Genomic DNA, 7,671 nt, shown 5'->3' on the forward strand with positions numbered 1-7,671 from the left:
CATCTTGCAAGAAAAAAAAAAAAAAAAAAAAAAAAAAAAAAAAAGAGGTAGCCGAATGAGACAAAAATGTCATTATTGGCGTTGGCCCCTTTTCAAAAAAGGAAACAAAAAAAACAAAACACGAAACTTTTCTCCATGCTGGCTGAATTCATGTAATGTCAAATTGTCAAAGATAAATTTCCTTCATGAATTTGGAAAATGTTAACAAGCACCGTGTGGTGTTGATTAAGATTTCTCATTATGAGTCTCATTTAAAAAAAAAGAATAAATTGTTAAAAAACTGCCAAAAGTTATAAAAAAATTGTTGCTAATAGGTATTTTACGGTGCTTGTTAATACAACCCTATCAATTTATTTCTTTTGGATTGCTCTATCTCAAGTTATTAGTGTACAAGCTTTCGGTGGTTATTGATAATTTGATAGTTCTCACGATAGGAAATATGAAATTTAAATTTTATAAGTTTTTGTTAGAAACATCAAAGAGATATCAATTGAGTTATAAAATTTTTGGCAACTTTTCATTTTTAATAGTTAGAATTATGTCCGAATTAACTTATTTTGTATTTTTAAAATTTTAATAAGTAAATTACCCTTTATGGTTTTACTCAATCACAATTTAATATTTAGATTAAAATAAAATAATAAGAAGTAATTTAGACGAAATCCTAATAGTTTTATTTTAGTTCAAATGTAACAATTAAAAATGGGTTGGGGTGGCGGGGTGAATAGCGATAAGGAGGAAGTCATAAAGTAAATAAGTCTACTAACTTTATCCTTGGATCAACCGACAAGGTTGATTAAGGATTCCTCAGTGGCAAAGTTAGATCATAGGAGAAAGTTTTAGCAGTGTAACAATAAGTTTTTATTTTATAATGGTTGCTTTTGAGAGCATGTTGGTCTTTTCTCTAAATTCTTAGCTTTATCAACCGTGCTTAAACAGCATATCAATAGAGAAAGAGAGAACATGGAATGAGTATGACCATTCATCCCCCAAAATTAAGGAAGAACCAAAGCTAAAGATGGATGTTTAAGTAACATTTAAATTATTTAATGCAACTTGATAGTAGTTGGAATACATTAAATGCAACGTTGAGAGGAGCAGTTAAAGCAACATTACGTATCCCCATAATCCTGATCATGTGTAGCTCACATCATATTATTTCATGTCTAGCGATTTCAAGGTAAATTATAAAGAGTCAACGCTAGAGAGGCCTCCAAATAGACGCTCAACGATACCTCCCAAGTTGATTGTGGCTCTCATGATCAGTGAGGCTTCCTTTGCTATACCTAACCACCCAGTATGATTGGGTCAATAGTAGCAATTGACTTCTCAAAGAGAAATGTTTCTAGGTCAACAATCATGGATATTCTATTGCTAGCAGGTTGGTTTTTAGCCAATGCCTAAACTGGGCTTATGGGTCGGATGGTCCATCCTATTATTGTTGTGTGCCAACAAACATGGATTTCCCCCTCAAAAAAAAAATTTGTTAAAATAAAGTTTTTTTTTTTTTTTTTGGAGAATCAGTTGATTTTTAATAACACCACACAAGTTTGTACTTTGTACACTTGGCATATTCAATTGCGGGTGTGGCTTATTTCTAGTACTTTTTAAATTAGAATCTCATTTCGTTTTAATGAGAGACTGCCACGTCACCCACTAATCAAATAAAATGTGGAGATTAAAATTCACTACTATTTACTATTGTATATTTAAAACAAAAAGACATGTCTAGTTAAAAAAGTTCGGAAAGCCAGCTAAAACCCAAGCAAGAGCAAGGATTACTTGACTCATTGTCTAGGGCCAAAATGGGAAATTAACCCTATTTGTCAAACAATATAATTAGTAGGTACTGTTTTCAAACTATATTTTTTACTAACATCTTGAGTCTAAGAGGCTCAATTTTGGGCTATAAATCAAGCCTTTAAGGGTCAGTTTTCATGTTCTGATCGGGTCTGAGTTGGCACTTTTTCCATGTGGTGACCACGTGGAAATCGAGTCTTAAATACTCGATTTATATCTATATTACATTTACAATAAAAAGAAAAGATTTTGGCCTTTACACCTTCTCACCTTAACAACAAAGAAAATATTATTTTCGACAACAACAACAACCACAACGACAACAGCAATGATTCCATCGACTTCTTCAAGTTCTTCAGCAACCTCAGTTACTCTGAAAATATGTGTTCATAAAAAAAAAAAATATATATATATATATATATATATAAAAAAAAAAACCAGAAACATGGGTTGCAGTGAGATCGGAGTGGGTGGCTTCAGATTGGTGTGGGACCATGGGTGGGTGGGTTTCAAGTCGGCGTGGGCCGTGGGGCCGATACGGCGAGAACTCGGTTCGCCGCATCTCGGATCTCGTGGTGTCGTCCTACGGAGGAGGAGGAGAGCTTGGCTGACGACGGCGAGGAGGAGGAATTGCGGCGGACTTGGCGAAGAGCTTCGACGAGCTTTGCTCCAATTCGGATCTCCATCTAATGGTCTCGGGTTTTGGATCCGATTCTGGATCTCGTGTCTCAGTTTTTCTACACTTCGTTCGCTTCAACTCTTCTTCTTCTATGTTGAATCCGGGTTTGAGATCGTAGACTCCATTGAAATCTGGGTTTGAGATTGCTTCAACTCTCTCTGATGATTTTGGTTTTCTTAAAAAAAAAATTTGGGTATTTCTAGATGGCTTGTATATGACTTAGACTTAAATTTTTTTTTTTGGCTTATAAATCGAGTCTTAGAGACTCGATTTCCAAGTGGCTGCCACGTGGAAAAAATGCCACATCAAACGAGATCAGACCATGAAAATCAAGTCTTTGAGACTCAATTTATAGGCCGTAAATCGAGTCTCTTAGACTCGAGATGCTAGTAAAAAATATAGTTTGAAAACAGTACCTACTAATTATATTATTTGACAAACAGAGTGTAAGGGGGTGGGTTGTGCTAGTGGTGTTGGACTGCCTCCTGCTGCACTAAGCCCAAGTTTTCTGGATAAAAGAGTCGGGACCGGCCCAGTTTCAGCTTAAGTTGGTTCGGCTTGTGTGCAAACTAGGCCAAATCTACCAGGGACGTGTTCACGGCAGGTGAAACTGTTTCAGAAAAATCGTGGCAGGCATACATAATAATAATAAAATAAACAAAAAATATCTAGCCACTTTAATGGGGAATTGACCAAACAGCCCTTAAAATCAATTACAATTACAATAACAATACTATTTGCTTTCTTTTTTACGGAAGAGAAAAAAGGCATAACAGAGGATATCAAATGTTTATAAGCATGGGTTAGTCGGAATATTAGAGGAAATTGACCGGAAAATTCAATCTGCAAGAGCAGAACCACAAAGGGGAGAACGTTCCTCCTCAAAGCAGTCAATCTCTCAGGAAAGAGTCCTGCCGCAGAGGTTAACCGCCCTGAGGGAAACGGGTCTAAATGGTTTTCTGCGTAAGTACTCTCGAGTTTTCTTACAGAGGGTCGGATTTCATGAGGGAGAGAAGGGACTAATCTACCGATGCATGCCCACCTTTCTAATTCTCACTATTTCTTTCTTTCTTCTCACTTCGTTTTCTTTGCTATTTCTTTTAAGTTTTCTATTTCTTTGTCAAAGTTACGTTGTTCCTCCTCCCCCTGTTCATGGCAAGACCCTCCTTTTATAGTGCCTGCCGTGACCCGATTTTACTGTTTTAACCCTTAACTCCCTTTGTCTGGTCTGGGTGTACTGGCCGACCATCACTGTTTCGTTCTGTGTGATGCCTTTCCATCGCCAGACAAGGAAGAGTATTTTGTTTGCTAGTTTGCCGTGACACCCTTTCCTGCTACGGTTTGGGTTATTTTTCTCTCCCTATCCCTCATGGCATGCACCTAATGGTTCCAACTCAGCTTGCCTTTTTTGGGTAGTAAGCCATCCCAGCAGGACACCTCCCCGAAAGAGCCTGAGCCAGAACCATAAAAATAGATTTTTTCCCTCTCCCCACCACCAAACGATGCTCTCTGATCCTCTGACCCCCCGACCTCACCATGCTCTGTATTGGCTGGGTACAAGCTGGTGGTGCCTGGGCCTTGCGCGTGCCTTCATTCCATATGTGTCCAAAACTTGCTTGCTGCCCATTCGTCTGTCGGGGGCTGGAGGCTCGCCGTCCGTGTTTTTTGACCTCTTATGTGGGTTGCTTTTTGTTTTCCCGCTCCTCTTAGGAGCTGAGCTTTATTTGATGATGGGTCTTACATTTCTTTGGCCCATTCCTTGGTTTCTTTTATTTCTTGCAATGTCGTTCTGTTATTCCTGCTGTAATAACTTAACCCTGCTAGGCCTCTTTTAGGCCGGCCGTTTATTCCTTCTCTCAGTGGCTTGGCATGGCCACTAGTTTGCTTTTATTTATGGGCTCCTATGTCCCTTTTGGCTTTCCTTTGGGCATCCTCGGCCCGTTTTGCTTTCTTTGGGTTTCCTCGGCCTTTTTACTAATTCTACATTTCCATGGGTTTTTTACTAACTTCATTGGACTTCCCTGACCCAATAACCTTATTCTCATCCTTGGGGTTTATGGGCCTGCCATAAACCCCTTACTTTCTTAGTTTGCATTACTTTAGGCCTGCAACAGCCCTTTCTCGCTTAATTTTCTACCTCATACACTGCCCATGGGATGCTATTTCTCTCTTTCCGGGCTTCTTTGAACTCACTTGCCTCTTCAAGACCCATTTGTTTATTTCTTGGGCCTGTGATCCATTATTCCTACCGCTTGGGCCTAATGGTTTTGCTGTCTGCTTTGTCAGTTCTTTGTTGCCCTTGTTTCTTTCCACCTGGATCCTCACAAATGGCCCTCAACACAGGGTTAATTTCCCATTTTGGCCATTGTCTAGGAAGACTATAAATTTGTTAGGGTCCAATGTCAACAAATTAAAAATGTATGTATTACACGCTGTGTACCAAACAAATCCTTGTACTAAGATTTTAGATTTATTACTTGACGTAACGGCTCTCTTTCTGTAATTGGTTAAATTAATGCCACTACTAGAAACGTGGTACCAATTAAAATATCTTCTTATTAAAGTTGGTGATTTGTACTACCATGCTTAGCCAATTAAGGCATTAGTTAATGATGATGCGTGTAAAGAAAGTGAATTCACTATTTAGGTCAATTTTTTGTTTTGTTGTAGCTTTAAATGAGTTTGTGAAGTAGCCATTTGTTTATTTATTGGGTTTGTGATCCATTATTTCTGTCGTTTGGACCTAATGATTTTATTGTCTGCTTTGTCAGTTCTTTGTTGCTCTTGTTATTGGGCTTTCTTTCTTTCCACCTGGGTCCTCACAAATGGCCCTCAACACAAAGTTAATTTCTCATTTTGACCATTGTATAGGAAGACTATAAATTTATTAGGGTCCAATGTCAACAAATTAAAAATGTATGTATTACACGCTGTGTACCAACAAATCCTTGTACTAAGATTTTAGATTTATTACTTGACGTAACGGCTCTCTTTCTGTAATTGGCTAAATTAATGCCACTACTAGAAACGTGGTACCAATTAAAATATTTTCTTATTAAAGTTGGTGATTTGTACTACTATGCTCAGCCAATTAAGGCATTAGTTAATGATGATGCGTGTAAAGAAAGTGAATTCACTATTTAGGTCAATTTTTTGTTTTGTTGCAGCTTTGAATGAGTTTGTGAAGTACTCAAGCTTTAAATTACGCTTTGCTCGGCTCGTCCTCGTTTTTTTTTTTTTTTTTAATCTGACAATGAGATCAGTTTAGAATTCACTTATTTTATTGAAACTGAAAATTTTTTACTAAAAATATTATAGATAAATATAAATGTTACCAAAATTAGTTGAAATAGTACAATAAAATTTATAAATAGTATCAAAAAGTACAATAAATTTAAAAATAATAACAAAAATAAACTGAATTATAAAATAAAGCGGTCAAACACACACAAAATGGCAAAACCTACTTTTTGCTTTTTCTAAGCATTGACTAATACAGGACATCATGCCTTTCTTGTTAAGGAAACATTAACTTCAACCAAATACATGTATAAGAATTGATCAAGCGAAGCTGGAGTAAATCATACCCATGAACAAATCTATAATACACTCACAAGCTTATAAGTTTGAAGTCAATTGATTAAATTCTATATTTATATAAGTACAAAGTTTTGTTACAAACATAATTGTAACCCAAGGCTATAACTTATTTTGAAAAAAAATTAACATTATTACATATTTTTTAAAATTTAACCGTTAGATTGTATGTTCTTTACGCTCTTAATATAAATGTCAAATTTTATGTCAATTATATGTTATTTATTATATGATCTATAAACTTATTTTTTATACATCATTTTAAATTATAAAAACTTGTAATTTAAACAGTTGATTAATAACATAGATTTTGATCTTTAATCTTCTGAAAACTTTGCAAGTATGAAGGATATAAGAATAAAATGCAATTTAACTGTAGATTTGTGAAAATTCACATCCAATAAAAAGATATTGAGTAAAGTTGTAGTTTTAGGTTACAACCAAGTTCTTAACCAAACTTTGTCCTTACATAATGATATAAGTAAAACCATTTTTTTTTTCTTATTATAATATTGTCATGTTAGTTTTTAGAAAGCCCACATTTTTTCTAGGTTATTATTTTAAGTGTATGCTATTTTTCGCTTTGATTTTAAAGTTACAAATAGTGTTAAACTAATTAGATTTTATCTAAAAAAAATATTGGATAACTATGTATTTGATTCCTAACTTTTTAATTGTGTCAATTTAGTTTCTATTGTTATCTTTTGAATGAAAATTGTTGACATGACTAATAGCCAAAAAATAAAATTAGTTTCCGTTGATGTGGCAATAAACTAATTTTGTATTATAATTGTTAGTTGCGTTAGCAATTTCCATTCAAGAGATAATGGCAGGGGCTGAATTGACATGACTTTGAAAGGTTAGAGACCAAATTAATACAATTGAAAATTTAGGGACCAAATTGAAATATAGTGTTGTAAGGACTGAAATTGGATTGGACCCAATGTAGGATTGGGTTTTAGCCCAAGAAGCCCAAACAATAAATTTGTAGAGTGTGGATGAAAAAACTAGATCTATTCTAGAAAAAAAAACGATAAAATTTGCTAATTTAAGGTTATTAAACACGAGCAAGATAAGAAAGTCAGTCCTCGGAGTGGCCTAAGGAGCTTATATTATTAGGAATGGCAATGGGTCGGGTTCGGACCGGGTTTTTCCATACCCGGACCCGACTCGCGGGTCTTAACCAGCAGCCCAAACCCGACCCGTTTACAATACGGATTTTTTTCCCGGAGCCCGAACCCGCCCCTGTCGGGCCCCGCGGGCTCCACGGGCCCCGCTCAGCCAGGCCACTTCATGGCCCAATCTTTAGCCCCTAACAATGGCCCAATCCGTAGCCCAATCAATTAAAAAAAAAAAATTGTTTTCCTGAGAAAAAAGAATCAATGCATATGCCTGCAACAAAATATTGGAGGCCAGATTCTGAATCATCAATGGACAATCAAAAGATTCAAAACAACCCGGAAAAGAATGAAATTGTTTTCCTCATTATAGACTGTTCATTACTAACCAAAATGGAATGGAATAATGGGATTCTTTTGCAAAACATGTAACCCAAAAAATAGGAACTACCTAAAAACCAAAACAAATGGCAATCA

The sequence above is a fragment of the Quercus robur genome, chromosome 2 (assembly GCF_932294415.1).
Source record: "Quercus robur chromosome 2, dhQueRobu3.1, whole genome shotgun sequence".
Taxonomy (NCBI): domain Eukaryota; kingdom Viridiplantae; phylum Streptophyta; class Magnoliopsida; order Fagales; family Fagaceae; genus Quercus; species Quercus robur.